Source organism: Trachurus trachurus, assembly GCF_905171665.1.
Source record: "Trachurus trachurus genome assembly, chromosome: 2".
Lineage (NCBI taxonomy): Eukaryota > Metazoa > Chordata > Actinopteri > Carangiformes > Carangidae > Trachurus > Trachurus trachurus.
Window position 1 is genome coordinate 12,195,649 of NC_139914.1, and position 22,727 is coordinate 12,218,375.

The following is a 22,727-nucleotide window of genomic DNA, read 5'->3' on the forward strand; positions in this document are numbered from 1 at the left end:
GAAAAAAAAAAAAAAAGAGTTGAAAAAGCACATTAAGGATAGATGAACAGTACCAGAGGGGATCCAGCATCGATACCCCCTACATGTCAAAGCCAGTGGCATCCCACCTTGCCTTGCTTCCTCTTCACGCACTGTATAATTGTTTTTCATTTACTTTGAGCACGGCTAGCTGAAAAGATGGGCCGTTTCAATGAACAGATTAGGGCCTGCGAGCACAAACAAATGACAAATCCCTCTTAACCCCGTGAGCCTCTCACTCTACGCCCCCCCACAAACACACCTCACCCCGTCAAACATTTGGCTCTGGCAATGTTATTAAACACAACTTTGTAGATTTACTTCCTTCAAAAGTGCCATTTAACCAGGCGGCAGGCAGGAAGGAAGCAGCGCTGGGAGGGGAATTACAGGTTGCCAGCGTTTCGTCTTTGCGGAGGAGTGACAGGGCCGTCATTTTGCCGGCGGGGCCACCTCCCGTGTTGTTGTGACAACCGGTCATTATACATCGCCGAGATGCTCTCAGCTGCAGGTTTCAGCCCAGATGCAAATGGACGCAAATGGGCTCCGACCGCGACCAAGCTAATAACGTCCTTTTCATCAGCTTTTGCTTCCTTTTTGTTTTTTCTTTTTACTCTCCTCTGCGTTTCACCCCTTCTTCTCCTGGCTTTTTTTTTTTCAGCCCCCCTTCCCTCACTTCCCCTTAAGGTGGACAGTAGAGAGCAGTTTCAAGAGCGCGTTGGGGGTTTTTGATAAAACTTAAAGCTGCTAGAGTCGAGTTTTTTGAACCGTGTTTAAACGTTAACAACAGACAGGATTTAAATGGAGATAACAGTACAGTACTTCCTGCCAGAGGTAACAAAAGCACTCAAATCAATATCCACTGTAGATAAGTAATTAATACGAATTTAACACCTACACTGATACGCAGCTTAATGAGGGAACAAGAAGATGGAGTGATGATAGTTTTATCTTCCATGGATATTTTTCAAATTAATTTCTTTTCTCTTTTTCGGTGCTTTTCATGTGTAGAAGCAAAAAAAAAACAACGATTTCAATTTTCCCATTACCTTGCCAGGTAAAAAATTAAATTAAAGGAAGGTTCTAATAATATAATTTCTGAACAAATTTAAAAGAGAAACATGGAGCTTCACTCTTTTTAAGAGCTCATTAGGTCCCTAGTTATTCATCTCCTCCCCTCTTGCATGCACTAAATCAATATTTGTATGAACATACGTTTTTAGAGAACATTTACATTTACAGTAGCAAAAGGTCAAATGCAAAAAACACAAGAGAAACAGGAAATGTGTTAATACTTTACACAGACTAATAGCGCTTTAAATAGGAGGAAAATTTGTTTGGAGAAAAGAGTCCTTAGATAGTTTGACCTACATTAATGCCTGGGGCTGTAAGTCTTATTTAGTCATTAACTGAAGCATTTTATTGTGTATTAAAATGATTATTTACTTTAAATGATGAAAACCTTCTTCTGTCCTGCCTATTCAGGTACGTATCAACACACCTTTGCTTCCTCTCTGATACTACAGATCTCTGTGAGCACGATGCTGGTTTGGTGAGACGTGCTGAGGATGGATGAGGTTTTCAACACGGCCGCTTCATTTGTCTTGCTCTGCACCGGCTGCTCCTTCTACCTGCTCATCAGTCTTTTAGTTTTCTGGTATTTTCTACTATTGATATTTGGGGAATTTGCTTTATGAATTTCAGTGACGCACAGTAATCTGTAGTTTATCCCAAAAATCTTTTTTTTTAAAAACAAATAAACTTCCACTGCAATTTTCTGGTCCTATTTTTTATGCCGAAGTGGAAACTATGAATCTAATTTCTGGAGGAATAACAATAGTAAACCAAACACAGGGTTTGTTTCACTGCATTAGTATTGTAAAGGCTGCGTAATATTGAAATGTCTGGTTTAAATTGAATTAGAATCTTGCCATCTGCTAAGATTAGTCACATGAGAATACAAAAAAAATCCCAAGAAGTCTGTGTGAAGGATATTATATTTACCTTTAGTAGAATTAAGATATTAAATAAAACTTCACTGATACTGATTTAATTTTCTATCAGAGCAAATATTCCAAGCTAATATGGTAAAACAAGCACAGCCAGGTAACCAAGTCTTTGTATCTATACGATCCACCTTAAAGTGTTTGAATATCCTGTAGTTTTACAGCATTTAAAGCAATTTCATCAACATCTCTTTGTTAGTTTTCATCCTAATTCTCTTGTTCTTGAATAAAGAGATTTCATCAAATGGAGTCTGGCTTTGTGCTGCAATTTAGCAAGAGAGAGAGAGAGAGAAAAGATGAATTATCATATTGTTTTTGGTAATGCTTGCTCTCATTTTAAGGGTCAGACTTGATTTGAGTCCCAGTCCATTAGCAAAAGTAAAACACCAGTGTTTTGGATAAACAGTAGCAGCAGGGGAGAGCTTTTTGCAGACATGAACTGTCTTTCTTCTGCAGGTCTTTTGGTTTTAATAGGACAAAATGTGACAGGTACACACAAACCAGCCGCTGTTCAACTGAGCCTGAAACACTGAGTTTCTTAAAGCCTGGCGAGCAACAGTACAAATCCCCCACAGTCAATAAGTCTGAGTGATGATTATTTTAGACTGAAAATCTGCACTGTTTAATAAGGTTACAATGGCTGTGGACTGAAATGTGTTATGTAGGACACATTAATGCTCGTGATTTGTTACGCTCTAATCTTTCATCTAAATCAGTTGTGTAATTCTAAGGTGAAAAATCTGATATTTATTATTAACCTTGTGTTAAAAATTACAAAACTTATAGATTCATTTAAAATCAGTCCCTTTAAAGTTCAATATTTAAACAGGGACCAAAATGTTTTAAATGATGGATTTTCACTTTAAAATCTAGAGCTAGATATTGCACATTAAATTGATCTGACAGCTGTAGGTCTGGTTACTTTGGTATTATAATCATAATGTTTACATTTTTAATATGATGCACATGTCTGACAAATCTGCATAATATTTGAAAATGATTGTATTTTCTCAGTTTTACTAAACAGTTTCACCTTTTTTTTCCGTATTCAAGAAGTATGAATACAATATATTAAATTATTTATAAAATGTCTACATAAATACAAACATTATATGATGTTAACCCCTGTTGTTAATACTTAACTCTCTGGACACTGCATTTCTCCCTTATACAGTGCAAATATTTTCAGGGTTTTTTTTGTTTCTTTCTGCACCTGCTCAGATATGTAACACAGTAGCTTATGGCAGAAGCATCTCAAGCTCCGGAAAAAGCGTTGGGTTAAAAGTTTTAAGTATAAGAGAAAAATATACAATCATTGAAATTGGTGCAAAAATAGCTAAATAACTGAGAAACAATATTCTACTACAGTACACGTTATGCGAGTTATTATTGTAGCATTGATTGGATTCGGCCCGGCCCTCAGGAATAACATACGTCAACTTTTCAAAGCGCCTGGCACTGGATGTGACGACTCAGACCATCAACCGGTTTTGAGCCATCAGTCCCATTAACTCTCAGTATTAGATGAATTGTGATCCAAAAAAAAAAAAAGGACATCCGTCAGTAGAGAGAGGGGCTTCTCCTCAAGGGTCTTATCCTAAGTCAGCCCAACACGAGAGGCGTGGAATTAAGGAGCACTGATTACCATTGTGAATTATCTTTTTCATAGCAGGGATGCACGAGCCGCTTTGAAACGCACAGTGAGAAAAATCCCCAGTAAGAAAGAGTCTCCAAACATGGATAATACCATTTAAGAAATCGTCTCATTGGTCTTGGAGAAGTCCGAGCTTTATCTTAGCACATAACAAGCCGAGCGTTCATAAATTGCAGCTTCAATGGGATAATTGGATCACTTGCTGGAAGATTAATTGCGGCTGCGTGTTATTACACTTTATACTTCATGTGGACTGAACTGCTGCACAAACCGTCACCAGTGGAGGAGCGCGAGCCAACGCTCTTTCTCACCAGCCTGTTTGAAATGATTGTTTATATGCACAGTGAGAGTTGGTCGGATGAATCGGAGAGAAAGTTGCAGAAGTTTGTGTTTTTCCTGTTACAGATGTGGACGTTTGTTTTGCTGCTTCGTTTTGTGTTTTTACAGGAATCCACATCTGAAAGGTTAAATTGGGCAATACAGAACAAAGCATAACAAACTCCATTATGTCAATGTCCTTGAGAAGATGAAGACACATAACTGTAAGGGAAAGAGAGAGAAAATAGGATTTAGGATGTCTGGGCCAGAATTTATACTTCCTTGTTCTGCGATAAAGTGCTCTATAATCTGGAAATAGAGTTTCCTTTAAAATATTACGTTTGAAGGCAGAGGATAGAGGGGTGGGGGGTGGGGGGAGAAAAAGCAGAGCTCAAAGCAGGCCTCATAATCTAATAAATTGATTTGCAATATCCTCTGAAACTGTGAACTGATAAATGTAGCTTCTCATGTCGCCCCGCCTCGTCTCCAGCTCTCTGCTTAATGTGCTTCGGCGCATTGAAAAGACAAAAGGACGGCCCCGGTAGTTTTGAAAACTATTCCAGTCGCCTTAATGTAAGCGCTCATCGGGGCCTCGCCAGTGGTCACCCAAGGATTAGAGGGGGTGCTGTATTCCTAAGCTCACTCTTTCTCCTCTCTCTCTCTCTCTCTGCAACCCTCCCTCCCTTTTTCACCAGTCCTATTCTTTGACCAAAAGCTCAGATACACCCGAGACGAGGCATTAAACATTGGCAAATGCAAAAAAAAGAGGAAAAAAACAGATTATCCTTGGATATGAACTCCCATGTTCTTGGGATTGCTGGACAGCTGTATCCAAAACGAACAATAAGCGGCTGACTTGGGGTCTGTAGTCGCTATCATCTGTACTGGCAGATTGCGGCACAAACACAAAATAAGATCCGGCGACTTCCCAGGACCGTCACGCTAACCGCACGGCCCCCAACGTGTAAAATATAGAGCTAATCTGGGGCCCCTGGGGCAGCCCCTGCACTTATTTTTAAACTGCAGCGGGACAGATTTACCACCCATGATTCCACTGGGTGGGTGTGTAAGATGCCACCCTACTCCACCCCACCCACCCCCCCCGTCGCCGAAACATTACGGCGCACAAAAGAGGAGAGAGAAATAACAAAATGTGATTTGCACTGAAATCCTCTCAAGTCCTCAGAGTGTGGCATGAAACGTCTCATTGGAGGAGTTGAATGGATCTCCCCGAGGTATCGTGTCTTCTAATGGCTTATTTATCAATGCCGTCAGCCACATGCGTTATCAGACGGTTTTGTTTGCGCGCAAGGTGTACCTGAGACCCAGGCAGGCCTGCGAGGGATTACTGGAAATCTGGACTGGCGTCAAAACCAGGGAGAAGAGGAAGAAGCGACTAAGACGGGAGGAGAAAGACAGCAGCTCCGGGTTTGGCACTCCTGCTTGGACCACACAGATCACCGGGGACACTCGCATGAAAACATTCTCCTCTCCGTGTATTTAATAAATGCCACTTGACATTGGGAGAGGCTTTAGCGGTGCTCCCCGCTTTGGAGGAATGAGGACTTGCTCTGGATTTGGGCAGTTGGCGGGGCCTATCTCCACACTGGCAGGAAGCATCAGGGATTTCATGGCTGTTTGCCCGCCCTGGTGCTTTTGCTCTGCCTCACGCCCCACTTGGGCAGACATTTTCTTTTTTTCTTTTTTTTCTCCTGTACTCTGAGTTCCCTTCATTTGGTTTACAAAGACACAAACATGTTTCTCTGCCTGCATGCACACAAAAGACAACAGCTAATAATCAACAATATGCATGTACAACAAATATGTAGTATGGATGTTTTACTTAAAATAAACATGCACACACCCAAACAAGCACCAGGGTTTTTGCAGGATTAATCGATTAGCTGATCAACAGAAAATGTATCAATTGCAACTTAAAAGATTGATGAATTGTTTCACTTATTTTCAAGCAAAACATTCACTGGTGTCAGCTGCTCAGATGTGAGGATTTGGTGCTATTAAACTGAAAAATGTTGACTTTTTTGACAAAGAAATCATCGGCAGATGAATCGACCAACAGATCAAGGTCCTCGAGGTGAAGAAAGGGATCAAAGAGCAGAGTAAAAGCTTCAAAGAGGAAGCAATTAAACAAGTGTCCGGTGCTGTACGATGAGTTTAAGTCCATCAAGTCAACTCACAGGTATTGGGCTTAGAAATGATAAATTGCACATTTCTTTGCAGGGAGCAGAACAAAATGTTCATCACTCTCTTGTTCCTGTTTTGAAACAAGTATGTGTGGCAGAGCAAGATGGGAGCTGCACCACAGTGGAGTGGGGGGGGGGCAGGGTTAAGAGGTGCGTTAATGTAGCTGCAGGGTCCCAACATCTGCATAGCCGCAGAGAGCATCCAGCCTGCTCGACCAGCCAGCAGCTGAGGCCGCCTCTGCACGGCCCATGGGCAGTTGTGCATGGGTTTTTTTTTTTATTTCTCCTCCTTGTTGTTCTTGTAGCTGCATGTTTCCCTTTCTTTGTAAAACTTTGAACGTCCCTGCACTTGTATGTGTGCGCGTTTGATTGTGTGTATTTGTCGGTGAAAGAATAAATAACCGGGGCTCTGCTCTGGGTTTGTGATTACGTCTCAGTGAACCACAGACTGGATGGAAAATCCAAAATAGTCACAAACCTGCGTTCTCACACGGAGTACAGCTGGGGTGTGTCAAAGCCCGCAGCACCACTAATGTAATGTTTGACTGCCAAACAATACTGAGCCTATACATACACACACACACACACACAGACACTCTACACTCGGGGAATATTGAGTCTCATCTCTCCATGGCAGGATGATATCACCCACCCTGCTTTTCCACCTTTTCACACACAATTACCAACCAGCAAAAGGACTCTCTTCCCGTCTCTCTCTGAACTGGAATAGCGAAGGCTGTAATTACAGCAATCAGCAACGTTGACTTCACAACACCCCAACACAAACTGCACTACTGTGCTCACACACTGTGGACATCGATTCAAACGCCGAGCCCCGTTTGCCTCGGCTTTGGAAGATAGGGACTGTCATGATGGATGGGCGTGCGCTTTCCAGGCCGCTGGTCATCATCAGCTTGGCGCCTTGGAACCCCCATTTCCTGCTTCACACTGACCCCTTCCTGCCCCCATCAGCCCCGGGACGGGTCCAGGCATTCAGTCACATGGGGGGGAGATGAGGGGGGGATAGGAGGCTGCAGCATCAGAGCTCACACAGCAGAGTGAGGCAGATTAATGCGGGTTAACACTCCAGGAATTGTCACTTTTCCTGAGGTTACTTAAGCGCAAAGTAAACAAGAATAATCACAATAATAATACATTTTTATTGGTACAGCAGTTCTCACAGCAGAGATAAAGTGCTTAGACAAGCCTAATAATAAATAAGCCAGACACAAATTAATAAGGAAGGGTTAGAGAAGAAAGAGGACGGCCCCGTACACAGCTCAGGGTAGGTAAACACTACAGGACGTCTTTGCATTTCCTTGACATAAGCAAACAAAGGGAGACATTTATGAGGAAGTTCCCAAACACAAAGCCTGCGAGCTGTGTGGTACGAGCTGAATATTCATGACAGAGAGAAGATTTATATCCACGTTACAAGGACGGTACAACTACAGACAACTTCAAATCAAGTTAAGATCAAATTATAGGAACACATGCATAATATGTGTTAAAAGATTTAAATGTAACTCAAAGTTAAATATTGCTGTTGGACCTGCTGGCCCTGTTATTTCATGCTGGCTGTTATTTTTCCCCGAAGATCTCAAAACCACAAAACCGGTTTGGCATTTATTACTAATACTCGTGTTATTAATACAGTGTGAACACAATCAGGTCTGCTCTTATTTGTCTGGTTTTGAGGGCAGGCAAGAAAAATACCATGAGAGAAAAATTATGATATTCATTTCAATTAGGACAATTCTTGCTCGCTGTAATCTATCATAGTCACCATTCGTTTCCTCTGTAAGATGAAACATGAGCTCTTAACTTGATGCTGTATAATCTTGTGCGGCCTCCACATGAACCCTGCCCGAAGATAGTGAAAAAAAGTGGATGAAAGAGGAAGAAATGCAAAAAAAAAAAATCGGCACATTTGTTTCATAATCTCCTAGCGCAGTTATGGATCTTATGGACACGTATTAAATATATATATCTGACCGGCCATTATTTTTTGCTGGGAACCAGACCCTTCCGTCCTCCCATCCTGCCATCGAGCCTTCATCTCAGTGTGAGAAGTGTAATTTGTGTACATGGCCTCTGGTGTTGTTTTAGGCCGCGCTCCAAAGCCACTCTAAAAAGGTATGTGGCTTTGGCGGGGAGAATAAACAGCCACCTCATTTCATTCTCCCACGTCTCGGACGGTCGTCTCTGCTCCTCTCGACCCTGCCAGCTCCCCGATTCCAAAGAAAAGCACACATAAAACACAGCACTTTGGGGAAATCAAGAGGCAGGAGTGGGAGGGGAAGGGCTGAATGGCTAAAAAAGGTTACAGTACAGCGCAGATCCCAGAGTACTTTCAGCAAACCACAACACAGGGAAGAAATGCAGATGCATGCCTGCTCCGACATTTGTTTTTTCCACGATGTGTCAGACCTTAAACTGTTTTTGTTGGTTTGTTTTTATTTGCACCAGTTTCTTTAAGTTCCTGAACCCATCCAGTGACCTCACTTGGAGATCTGGATCATAAAGATTTTGCTCCGTCCAGATAAATATCACAAAGTGCTGCAGCAGTAGAGGAGGAGGAGGAGGAAGAGGAGGTGGAGGAGGAGGAGGAGGAGGAGCATCTCTTTTTCCCACGAGACTCTGCACATTCACCCCATTTGCCAAAATTATTTTCTCAAGTCAAACACAGACACAAATCACAATTTAACAGGAATAAGTGTCACCTCCACTCATTTTTCTCCCTCTCCCTCCTCTCTGTGCTTCCCACTGCTACGAAGCATCACCCAGCAGCTGTGCTGGTGGAGGTGACCACGCTGTGAGCAGTTTGCTGATCTAACTCCGCAAGATTTCACTTTCAGAGACCCGAGGGTTAACCGACATACGTAGCTGGCGAACGCAGCTTCGCGTTCACACAATGCTGGGTGGGTTTGTAATGGATATGAGCTACTGATGAGTAAGTCTTGGCAGAGTTACACTAGTTGTAGGAGAGCACAAGCCAAATGCTTCCATGGAAGTTGTTCAGGAAGTCTTTATTATTCCACTTGTTATTTATGAGCTGCATTTCCCCCACTATGAAAACACGGTGCAGGGACAAGTAACAATGCACACCAAAGGCGATGTCTTTATGAGGATGCACATGATATTAATAAAGATATCAATGTGCCACTAAGCCTCCTACACTCTGTGGTGCTACTGCTCCACTAAACCACCCTATGCTATTTTTCCTCTGAAGGTTATCCACCTAGACAGCAATAAATTAACTCTTCACGACACTATCTCTTGTTTAGACAGCACGGAGGAGACAAATGACCGTCGATGGGTGTATGACTAAGTGCAGACTTCAACCAAACCGCAGCTATACCTCTGTTGGCGCCCGAGAGGCGATGAGTGAAGGCCTGACAAATCAGCGCTGACAGGTCCACCTCTACCTGGCCCCTTCCCGCTCCCATCACTGTCGACAGTGTCTCGGACGTGACGGGTAACGGCCCGTGGCGCCGCAGTGAGGTCCGAGACTTCACAGCCGAAATGCCAAACACGATCGACGTGAGCGCACAAAGCCCCTTCTTCCTGTCACGAAGAGGATGTAGAGGTTGCAAGGGGAGGTAGTCCGTGTCTCACCTGGTTAAGAGACGCTTAAGACGGTCGGCGAGACGTTTGTGCGCGCGGCGGCGAGCGGAGGAGGTGATATGGCCTCGAGCTTGTTGCTGACCTGAGAAGACGAGGATGAGACAGACAAGGATGGGCCTTTTTACCCCAAACATGAGTTATCTAAGAGACACTGGCCAAATAGTCCGGAAACTGAGGCATAGAGGGGTTCAGGGTTATAGATATAGTGTATATATTAATATACTTACACAATAATCATTTCATGTGATATTCTATATTTACTGAAGCTAAAAATAGATACTTTATTTTCTTTTTAAAGGGATGTTCACCCTAGAATGATATTTCGCTCATTATCTACTCACCCTCATGTTGACTAAGGGCTGGAAGAATTATCAGAGTCCACCGTCCCTTCTCTGAGTTACAGGGGGTCTTGGCGTAGCAGTGCATTTCAATGCAACGGTTGCAAAGGGACACCAGAGCTCTTCGTAAAAAAACACACACAAAAAAACATCCAAATACCTCCATGATGCTCGTATGTAATGTCCGTCTTGTGCTGAAGCCCCAAATTGCGTAATTGTCCCGAAAAAAATTAAATAAGTCTATATTTTAAGCTTGTTTGTAGCGGAAGCTTCTCGAAGCTCCTCTTCCTGGTCCGTCCAAATCTCGCGTGATTCGCAGTAACCGCACTGACGCCGGTGCAAATCACGCGAGATTTGGACGGACCAGGAAGAGGAGCTTCGAGAAGCTTCCGCTACAAACAAGCTTAAAATATAGACTTATTTAATTTTTTTTACCCCCTGTAACTCAGAGAAGGGACGGTGGACTCTGATAATTCTTCCAGCCCTTAGTCAACATGAGGGTGAGTAGATAATGAGCGAAATATCATTCTAGGGTGAACTATCCCTTTAAGGATTATTTTGGCAATAAAGGCCCAGAGTGGGAAACCTAAAAAACTACAAACATTCATCTGAGTTTAAAAAGAGTTTTGCTGCCACATAACATAATAACACACCTATAAATTTCTCACACAGCCTTATAAAAGCCTGCCGCTCCTCTCAGATGACAGCCATTTTCCCTGGTTTTCCCTGGTCCCTGATGTATCGTTGACTATACATCATGTGACAGCAAGTCTATTTGTGTCACAGCAGGTTGGGGAAAATGTCAGAAATGAACATGTCTTCAGCTCCTCCACACATCTGCTAAACAAGAGGCAGCAAGCTTCTCCCTTCACGCTGCTGATGACTGGATTCATGCAAATAGATTGGACCAGAAGAAGCCGTGTTTTCTCATCGAGATGTTTAACCTTAAAGTCGGTTTGTCAGCAGCAAAGAGAAAGGTTTGCATGTCATTTTACACCTGCCAGACATGGATTTGCACTGCCATCCATATCTGCAAAGACACTGTTATGCATCATAAAATGTAGATGCATGCAGGCCTTCAGGACTCAAAGTATTTTAAGAACCATTAGCACCTTTTGTGTCTCTATTTGTGACTGAATTACAATAAATATGCAGGAATTTGTCTAGATAGTAGATGTGAGAAGCACTTAATTCCATTCTCGTAAGTCGTGCGTCCTCTCTTGAAGCTGCCAGCCCCACCGTAAATCAAGCGCGCCTTGCACTGTTCAAACATCAGAAACCATACTCAAACACATTTTTTCCCACAGCATTCGTTATCCAGCCGCGGCAGGGGGAAACAAGGTGTGCTGCCTAATATGAAGATGCAAAGCAATCATGCAACAGCATATGGAAGGAGACGGAAACGCTAAAAGCCTTTTGTAAACCCCTAACAGATTCAACTCATTGTTCTCCAGATGCCAGTTAACAGAGCCAATTGAGATTTTAAGCATTTCTGAACAACACTAGGTATTTAACACCAGTTTTACACACACACACACACACACACACCGCTTCACTTATTGTTTTTCCTTTGATGGAATTTTCTTCAAAGCACGCCTCTTAACGTTGGCGGATCATCTGGCTCGGCCCCCTCGTTTTCAGATCTCTCTTTTTTTTTTTTCAACTCCTCATTTGCGTGCCGAGGTGCTTTACCTTTAGGAAAAGAAACATCACGGTTTATTAACGGCAAGGAGGAGGGAAAAAAAATAAAACAGGAGGATCTCTTAGACTCTCACACAGAGCACTTCTCTCCCCGGGAGACTAAACAGAACAAGAAATAACATGAGCGGTATGTATTAATGTATGCCCTTTGATGTCTGGCTCGCACAGTCCTGTAGCACCATTAACAATTTAACTGAAACATCACATTTGTCAAAACTAAATTGTGCATCTAAGAGTGGAGGTTGAGAGAAGTCGTACGTGTCTTTCGCGGAGTTGGACGAGAGCAAAAAGGCCCAATTAGAATTGTTTTTTGAACTGGAGCAGAAAAAAACAAAGCGAGTGTGTTGACGTATGTGTGAAAGAAAGAGAGAGAGAGAGAGGATGAGAGTGTGTGTGTGTGTGTGTGTGATCAGGAGGGCCCTGCTGCAAATGTTCACATCTTACATTAGCTTAGCTCCCTCTAGTGTATAATTAAGGCACTGATGACATTTCCAAAATCCACCAGTTCAACCTGAACCTGCACATTCAACGTCTGCAGGTTAATGTGACTTTATTTTACATCACTAAACATTATTAAATAAAACAAAAGCAGAGATATAACAGAGAGGATCAGAGTGACGTATGTATCATTTGAAACAAGCTGCATATTTATTTAATATGTTCTGACACATTTGAGTGAAGGAGTCTGAGCTCCTGTGTTAGATTTCTGTTCTGAAAAGCATTGGTGTTGCTTTGCAGTGTCTAAAAATAATAAGCAAAGTGTCAATTTTTCATGCCTGTCATTAATAATTTATCACTGAGACCAGTCATTTATTTTAGTCTTTTATTTTGTGTAATATTTGTTTGCATCACCATGCTCCTTTACTGGTTAAATGGTGAAAGAGTCTGGAGAAAAACGAAATCTATTTGATTCTATCCAATTTTAAATATGCAATTTATGATTAATGCCAATGTGAAAGAGCTATTTTTAAAGATGTACAATTAATGCCTCAGTAAGACGAAGCCCTCGAGCAGGAGAGGCTGTGACTGACTGATCCGTGTTGCACTGCACAATGAAATGACCAGGACGACATACAGTACAGATTTCTATCACTTGTAGCTAAAAGTTAAAACCCTGTGATGCTCAGGCTTTGATGTGAAGTAACAAAAATCGGTTTTAAAGGGACAGTTCAGTGTCATAATTCAGACGAGACATTAATTGATCCCAACTGTAAAGTAAACACAAGATAAAACTGCACTAACAGAAGATTTTTGTCCAAATTGTGGATCTATTGAGATAATGCCGCTCTTGGTTTTTAGACCAGGAAATGAAAATATCCCCCAGTGTTCATCTTTAATATCATAAATTGTCAAAAATGTGCACAGAGACGCCCTCAGACCTGCCAGTGAAACATTGAACAGATCTGTTCAGTCTCCTGCAAACAAACCCAAAACGTAATCATTAACCAATCAAGCTCAAAGGCAAAGTAGCACTTGAATGGGAACACAGGCCGTGTTCAGTGGGTAATATCTGGCAATTAATCACTTGATTAATATGCCCTTAAACGCACAAAGTGACAGTGACAAATTCTGTTCGCACGTTTGCGATCCCGAAAACGATAATTGTCCAATGAAAGTCTCATTTGTCAACCAGGGAGAGAGGCAGAGCTTCCAGTTCAGCTCCAACACTGCACTGTTGTTTTTATTATTGTTGTTTTGTGACAGGATTTTTCAATCATTTCTCAGGAGGTCGGTGAAGGTCAGATCCTAATATATATAGATTTATTGTTTAAAAAATATTTTGGGCAGAATAGGACAGAGTAAGTGTACATCATAATAATGGAGTTGATTCAAAACACATTTGATATAATTCAATATTTCTCACCTCTACTCCCAACTATTACTACATGCACTCCAGTATCTGCACACTTCCCTGATATCTCTGAGTTTAATTATAAAAACAACCACTAATACTGTATGTTTTTCCAATGAGCTTGGTTTATATGTCCACAAATAGGAGGAAGGGTTACGACCAGCGTAAGTTTACATCTGTGTCGAGCTCATGAATATCCAAATGCAGCTTGGTTTCATCACACATGTCTGAGCCAATGGTGTCGCATCACAAATGGTGTCACACAAAATGACAATGACAATCTGCATCAGGCAAGAAAATGAAGGAGAGATGGACTTATGATACAGTGATATTATTTTTCTGATTTCATGCTGTGCTGCATTACTACTCCAAAATATTATCATGTAAATGTGTTCTGTGTTGATTCTTTTTTTTCCTTTTTTTTTGCTGTGGTGACCTAATTTCCACACACACACATACACACACACACACACACCCCTTTTCCTCAACATTTACTAAAAGATAAAAAATTCAGCATAAAGTTAAAGAAATTAAATAAAATGCTCCACTTCTCTGTTGAGATATTGAGATGCTGCTTTTTCTGCAGCACTACAAACTGGAGACAATACTCTGGCCTGGATGATGACGACATTAGATAAAAGTTAAAATCTTAAATAATTAAGTAAGTTTTTTTTTTTTTTGGCCTACACCCAACCTCCATACACTTAGTCCTACTTCCTTTTTAAGTCATGTCTAGCCAATTAGTCAGTATCAATCATTTGCCATATAAAAACTCTGAATATAATTTGATTCAAGCTTCTTTTTTGTCTGTTTTGTATAATTGTTGTCGGTATATAACTAACCATTATAAAGTCATCTTGAGCTCTGGGAAACGGTGACTGGAATTTTCTTTTGGCAAAACAAATCAATTATTAATCAAAAAATAATTGCTATATTAATAGATTGATCTGCATACAGTACTGCTTTGGTTTTAAAACACCTAGCTCACTGCATTAGAAATTCTCCAAAATAAGATTTTTCCTCTGAAATGAAGCAGAATCAGCTCAACAAAATAAAAGCGTGACACTGGTATGAAGTGGCCGTCACCCAGCATATGACGGCATATTGCTGCTGCGCTGTGCAGAAGCCCTCAGTGTGATGTGTGCAGATGAAGGGCTGCGGCTAAGGGCCCAGCCAGGCGGTGCGGCGGCCGGGAGAGGAGCACTGGGAGATGGGGGCTGCAGCGGCCGTGTTCCCCTGGTGCCCCCCTAATGAGCTCCACTGCTGCTCCCAACATGAGCCCTCGCTCCTCCACAACATCACACACTCCCAGACAGAGCAAGTGAGGGAGCAGGGCGCACATACAGTATAAACACACACACACACACACACACACACACAGCGTTGCTTCAGCATGGAGCAGGAACATTACACACTATCTGAATAGCAGTATGCATGTTTAAACATACAGACAGACACAGCCCAGGCCTAACAAGTACACACTAACAAGTCACATGTACGTGGAAGCAAAAATAGTCCCGGCACTCGTACACACCTCGCAGCTGTTGCACAGCCCACTCCAACACGGAGAGAGAGTATTTATTAGAGCGAGACAGCGAGTGAGAGGTGCAATATGCATGCATAAACACACTTTTGAGTACCACACACACACATATGTATGCAGAATCTTGCTACAGCTGCAGCATGGACTGTGATGGACTGAAAGAACATTACACAGCCCTGAGTGCATGAGATAAAAAAAAAAAAACGTGTAGAAACTCGTGTGCATATGTGTTACTCGCACACAAGCAGCCTGAGACATCAAGTGTGCAGTGTCAGGATCTGAACTGGAACCAGCTCATTTATTCTTAAGTACTATTTCTGAGAATAACTGTCAATCATTGGCAGGTTTTGGAGGCTTCATGGGTCAGACATGTAAAACAAAACTGGACAAGTGGACATGCTTAAATTAATCCATAAAATAAAAGATTTGGACATTGAAGAGGTGGGTCAAACTCATCTTAAGCTGCAGGTCAGATCTGTTTCTAGAAACCGCAACGACCTTTGCACATCTCTCTGGTCTGCAGCTGAAAAGATTAATTACCCGATGGAGAATTAATCAAATATTTTGACTTGAAATTGAAATTCAACCGTATCAGTGACACGTGTACTGTGCAGCAGTGCAATCTCTCGACAACAACATGGCTGAGCCAAACAATGCATTAACAATCAGTGATGGTCACGATCACCCAGAATCAGCTAACAAGAGCACAGAGCGCCATGTAATACATTAAACTCTAACCTTTGACACGGACATAGTTCATAAAATAAAGGTCCATTGTGGTTTTGTTCATATTTGGATGATGTGACTTGGGTCAAATGAGAACTGGGATAAAAATCAGTCCCATACAAGGCGAATCTATCTCTGGTATGTGGTTCACAGGGCATCGCTAACCATCTCGATGGTCTCCTTATCCACAGCAGCGGTGAGTAAGACTTCCAACAATTACTAACACTTACACAGAGATGCCTGATAATGCCTTTCTCGAGAAGCAAACAAATTGAATTCGCTTTTATCCCAGTCAAAGAAATCAACCACCAGTAATTACCCCACACAGCAAAACAACAACACAGAAAGAGAAAAGAAAGCAAAAGAAAGAAAGAAATTTGCAAACTATATCTTTTTTTCTTTTTTTTTTGTGTCGACCATATCAACTAATGATATTGTAATAAGATGCCTCGCAATGGAGTGGGAATGGAAAACGTAATTACATGCATTAGTTTATCTAAGCGCTTGTACCGTCGCAGATCCATCAGTTTTTCAGAGCTGATCTGGAAGCCCATGCATCACTGTCAGGAGCCGTTTGATGGGGGGAAAACGTGTTCATTTGTTAGCCTCGTTTAAAAGATGGCGCCTCAGATTCACTTAGGCCCAGACGGAGCAGAGCGGTTATGACAGCGCCATTACAAAAACACACACACACACACAAAAAGAGAAAAGGTCTGAGACAGAGCACTCGGCGCCTTGGCAACTTCATCAGCTTTTTGCATTAAGGTGATTACAGTCAATGAGAACAGCCTGAGCCGTGTTGTGTTTGTTAATGATTAGATGATGATACGGTAACGGCCGCTCTACCTGGACTCATGTCAGCTGCTGAGGTGCTGTGCAGCATCTTTATCTCTGGCTGCTTGACCTGCTTTTTTAATAGATATACAGTACTTCATATCAATTGTATGCATCTGATTTCTTGTCATCAGTGTTTGTGTGTTGGCATTTCAATTGAGATTCAACTAAAAACAACTCCCAATTGTTGCCGATTTTTTCTCAAAAAGTTGCACTCGTCATTTAATAAAGACAATGCTGAGTCATATACAGTATTTTCTAGTTAAATTAACATCCTGTCAGGATTTCAGAGGTCAGAGGTCAACGAGACTAATCATATCTGATGATAAATAAAAGTTTGATATCAGCTTCACTTTATTAGTCTAAGCCCAGTGGTTGAATTCCCTTTGGAGCTTTCTGAACAGAGGAGAGCACTATAACAGTGTCTGGGTTACGGGTTTTATTCCCACAGGGACCAGCAATAGTGGAAAAAAAAAAAAGAAAAAAAGAAAACTGCATTCATGATACGCTGGAGTCTTCAGCCTTCATTAAATTCTCAGATTGTGCAGTAGGTTTTAAAAAGGATTTCATCGTTCCTCCTTTCACAGTCCATACATTTTCACATTTACATCTAATCCTCATATTTACAACATGAAATAATGCAACAAAGAGTAAATTAATTGCAAGGTTTACACCCAGCGATGACAGTAAACTCACACGTTATCGCAGCTGTTTTATAAGTAAACATCTGTCCACTTGAATGACTTTCCCATCTATGACTTTTGTGGCGTTTTCTAGTGCCACGAGGGACATGAAATAGTCTCCAAATGATAAACATTACACTGAGTTAACTGTGTTTGTGTTATCATCAAGAGAACAGACTCCTTCTTCTCCTTGTGCCACTGAATGGCGGCTGCTTTAATGGGACTGGGGGAGAGAAGCAGCTTCAGGTTTTTTGAGAATCCAAATTTGATGGAAAAATTGAACTGTCACTGAACGACTGCAGGCTGCCATTAAAACTTTCTACTCACCTCTGACTTAGAGCACTTGTTAGACAGTCTTAGAAACAAATTGCTTTGCTAAAATTGGGTTTTTTCGCCATTCAAACAATCTGATGATGAGGATCCAAGGCCAGAAACTCTACTCTCATGATGCAGACAAACACTAAATTGAAAACTTTTTTTGGAGCGGTTTGACGTCTAAATCGCTGCAGAGAGTCTCTGATAGAAATCTGGTTTCATTCTGATATCAAATAAATAAATAAACTGACCAACCTCTGGACAACAGCAATGAATCCTTATTATTTCGTGTGACAGTTTGCAATGAAACTGATCACATTTAAGTCACTGGAATTTATTAGCAGCAAGTTTGTGCCTTAAAAAAAAATTAAAAAAATTAAAGGCTATATAATTAAACCGTGCAAGATGCAGGTCACTTCTTTGGGCATTGAAAAGGGCATTTTACTTAAGTTATCCATCCTACCTAAACAATTAGCCTGGCTTTTTGTAGGAAAATTGCACTTAATTATTAATTGAATAACCCTTTTAAAAAAAAAGTTAAGCGGATGTTGTGTAATTGATGATACAATTAACAAGTCAAGGTTTTCCAGTAAATGATCCTTTTAAAAATCGGAAACAAAAAGAAAATAGAGGCTTATGCAGTGTTACAGGACACCATTACATTCCTCAGTCACCGTGTCTTTAGTCTTAATGGACATTAAACACGGAGCTGAAGAAAAACACAAGCACAATTGAGTTAGCGGGCACTTACAGGGGAGAAACCTTGCCCCATACATTTGCGTAAGAACACATAACTGTCACAAAATTACACGTCATTATTGAGCAGATCGTATGGATTCCACTTATTGTTGCTTAATGGCCTCTTTAAAAAAGAAAAAAAAGGAAAAAAACATGGTTAGTCGAGTGTTTAAAGACGACGAGAGGGAGGATGCTTGGGTGTCATCTTGCCCAACCTCCTGTCCTCCCTCCTTCACTGAAAGTAAGAATCTGCCTATTCAGTTACATTTCAAACTTCAATTTCCGTTTGCAATCAACTCGTTACGGCCGACAGCTTGAAAGGCAGACATAATGACTGACACACACACACACTGCATGTCCAAGAAAGACCTGTTTCTGCTGCAGCCAGGACAAGACCTGAGTGCAAAGGAGCCTGCAGCTCAGACATAGGGGGAAACCGCCCCCTGCTGGCCCTCACATGCAAAGCATCTATTTCTTTCAAATAAAAACACATCTTCCATATTTTTCTGTGCAACTTTGACATCAGTGATCTGAAGTCACAATTACAGAGGAAAACATACATCAGAAGACATATAGCCACAAGCGGTGAGACATAAAACGTATCTGTTATGTAATCTGCTTGCAGGAATTCAGATTTTTTACTTTAAGATGCACAAAGTATTGTAGTTCATTTGGACATAACGTGAATTCTTGCAGAGCAGCAAGCAAATAAAAAGTCTGTTTTAAAGCTCTGGTCTTGTCAAACCAGAGTTTACAGCTGAGGTGAGCTCAGTCACACCACACTGCACTAACTGATTTCACTGTCTCATCTTTGTTTTGTTCAGCTACAGTGTGTTGAAGTGGATTTGGCCAACAAAGCTGCAAACTCACGAGGGAGTTGAACATTTATGACGACCTTGTTATGCTCGACGATTTAAACAGAGCTGTGCACAGAAGGTGAGGAAAAGTCAGACGTTCTTACACAACCTAATGTCTGGCGTTACTTTTTATTTGGCTTTTTTTACGTGATCACAGCTCGTTTCTGTGGAGATGTACGGTGCACAGAGGAACACTAGAGAGTTTCTGTGTTTTAGGGTGGAAGCGTGTGATTGTGGGACACTGTGGGACAGTAAACTCTCTCCACTAAAACCCCAACTAATGAAAATCCTTTAAGATTATCAGCTGTTTTAATTAGTATAATGGAAACTTTGGGACACATTGTTTCCTCAAATTATTATATATTTGTTTTTATCTGCTTCAGAATCTGCAAAATACCTGAAGATACTTATCCGTTATTAAAAGCAAATGAACTAATTTAGACATTTTCACACTGCATCCACTGAGGACTACAGTGGCCACATGTCCTTTCATTTATCTATTTTTTTTTCTAACCAGAGCAGGTGTAATATTATCGTCCAAAAATTGGAGCTCTCTCATTTTGAAATGGAAATCTTTGAGAATTAATTTTTTGGCAGCTCCTCTTGCATGATTCATGAAAGGCCGGTAGAGGGCTAATTGTTCAAATTAATTTGCGTAAACGACTAAGCAAGAGATAACAGAATTACATCTGCACTTCCCTGGCACGGGTTCAACAGTGATGGGCCTCAACAGGCAGCTGCATCAAGACGGCATCCTTGCCAGAAATTAAAAGCCACAAAACATTAATTAATAGACTTTTTGTTTCGTTAATCTGCACCAAAAGGTTTAAGGAGAGCAGGGTGGGGGGAGTTGGGTGTTGGGGAACACAGCACAGGAGAAGGCAGTGTGCATAATTATAATAAATTACTTTGATGCAACATTTTGGAAAAAGGTTTTTTTTTTTTAAAAACTGGTTGTGGGTTAAATAAAAATAAAAATATAAGGAGGCATTCGGGGGGGGCACTGGTGTGGAGTTAAGTTTTTGACAAGCTCATTAATCACCATGGTAATGGAGCTGTTACACTTAGAGCACATGGCACTCTGTCTGTAAGCAGTCATGTGGTCGGCGGCAGCGGCCAAGAACAAGTAGGCCGAGCCCCGCGGACTTCTGGGAGTTCAAAAGTAGAGCCAAGAGGATGTGAGACGATCAATCTCCTGGACTTCAGCTCCTCCTCCCACTGTTCTCCCAAATTGAAAAAGCAGCCCATACTTTGCACTTGTCAATTTGGAGCTTTATCTACATGCAAGAGGCTAATGAGCCATCGCACACTCCTGATGGCCAGGATGTAAATGATCCTAACTGGCTCTCTGTCTGCTGTCACGAGCTGCAGGACCGCGATGGGGGGAGGACAAGATGGAGATGGGAGGAAGTCAATGTGCCAGATCTCTCTCATATGCTTTTGGGGTTGGGGTCACAGGTTAGAGCAAGGCGCCAACCATGTCAGGGAGGTCTACACTACAGTACGCCTAAACCTTACCCTAAATACAGTACATGCATGCACAGAAGTCATCAACTTACCAAGGATCTGCTGATAAATGTGCACAACGATGCACATCAAAGTAATTTTCATTCTGATGCAGTGGTGCAGACAACAATATAGTATTTTCCTCACTAAACTGCTGAGAAAAAAGCAAATGTGAGAGTGCATATATCTGTATTTATATGCGGAGAGAAGAGGAGAAGCAGTCACACTTCACTAGGTCAAAATGTATTTATAGTTAAAGGCAGGAGAAGTGTCCACATTCAGGTGACTGTTGCGTTGTTGCGTGGGCTGAAGAGTGCACTTTCTATCACCTAACGGCCTCTTCGTGAGTCTTGATCACTTTGAGAGAGCTGGAAATATCAATCATTCCCAACCGTGTGTACAAACATGAACTCTACTTGCACTAAACACAAGATATAAAGTTTAAAGAAAGAAAACTAGATTCCCAGAGGCCTTGAAATTATTCACAAACGCACAAATAAGCCGGTGCACTACGCGCATATAAATAGAGCAAGCAACAGTAACAACATGGTACAAGACAACCCATGCTGAGAAGAATGAGAGGACAGCCAACAGGGCCTGTGAGCATTTGAATTTACATGAGCAATGGCTCTAATGAAAGCTAAAGCTCAGTGAAAGTGTGAAAAACCTCATATGAATCACCTTTTCCAATCAGGCCGAGGAGATATGGCTCCCCCTCCCCTCCCCTACAGCGCTCAAACTCCTGTTTCCCACAATCATATAGGCAATGTAAACAAGCTGCGAGGACGCTCATTTCTCATCCGCTTCTTTTCCCGCCACCGTTTCAATGGATATTATTACCATAAATTACGGCTGTAACGTGAGGTGGGAGGCAGATAAAAAGTGGTGTCTGGGCATCCATTTAGCTCTGGTAAACCTCCCCGTTGCTGCCAGTTCATGATCACCCATCCAAACGGACTATTTTATGCCCGACTTGCTTGATGCATGAGAGGGAGAGCGCGCTGCCATTTTTTATCCCCTTTCTTCGCTTCTCTCTCCTGAAAGAGAAAATCGATGGGAGGACACAAAGAGGCCATTGGTTATGTCTGTGTTTGTGAGAAACAAGCACAGCTCACCTGGGCCCTGTTCATCTCTGCTCTGCGGAGCCCCCCCCCTCCCCCCGAGGGGCCCTGAATGCACCGCCCACACCGGTCGTATCGCCTCTGCGCCCACACATCACTTCAGACCGAGCAGGAATCGAACTGTCGCTGCACAAGTGTGTTTTGTGATATTTTTATATATAATCTTTGCAGCTGAAATGAGCCAAGAGTGAGCCATGTCTCCGACGTTCAGGAGGCTCATCATCTGTATATATGTGGTGGAACTGATTACTATGAACACATACACACACTCTCACACACACACTCTCACACACACACAAACACATCAGTATCTGTGGTCATTATTCAGTGTATTCAAATTATGACCAGTTTCACTCAAAAACATTTCTTTAAAAAGTAATAAGGATTTCAATCTCCCAAACTGATCAAAAGTTCATGCTGCTGATCAACACAGGCCGGGATTTACTTTAGAGTTGTTTCATCAATTTACTGTGCAACATTTTATTTCAACAAATACAGTTTTGTTGCCCAGATTCTCAAATTAAGGATAGAAAATATTAAACTTCACGAGTGTGACAGTGCACTCTGGCCATGAGCTCTTAGCTTGTGAAGTTTTGTCAATTAAAATCCGAATTTACATCATCTTTATAATCAATATGTTAGAAAGTAAATCTACAACACCTATGAAATTAGACAGAGTTAGAGTCAGA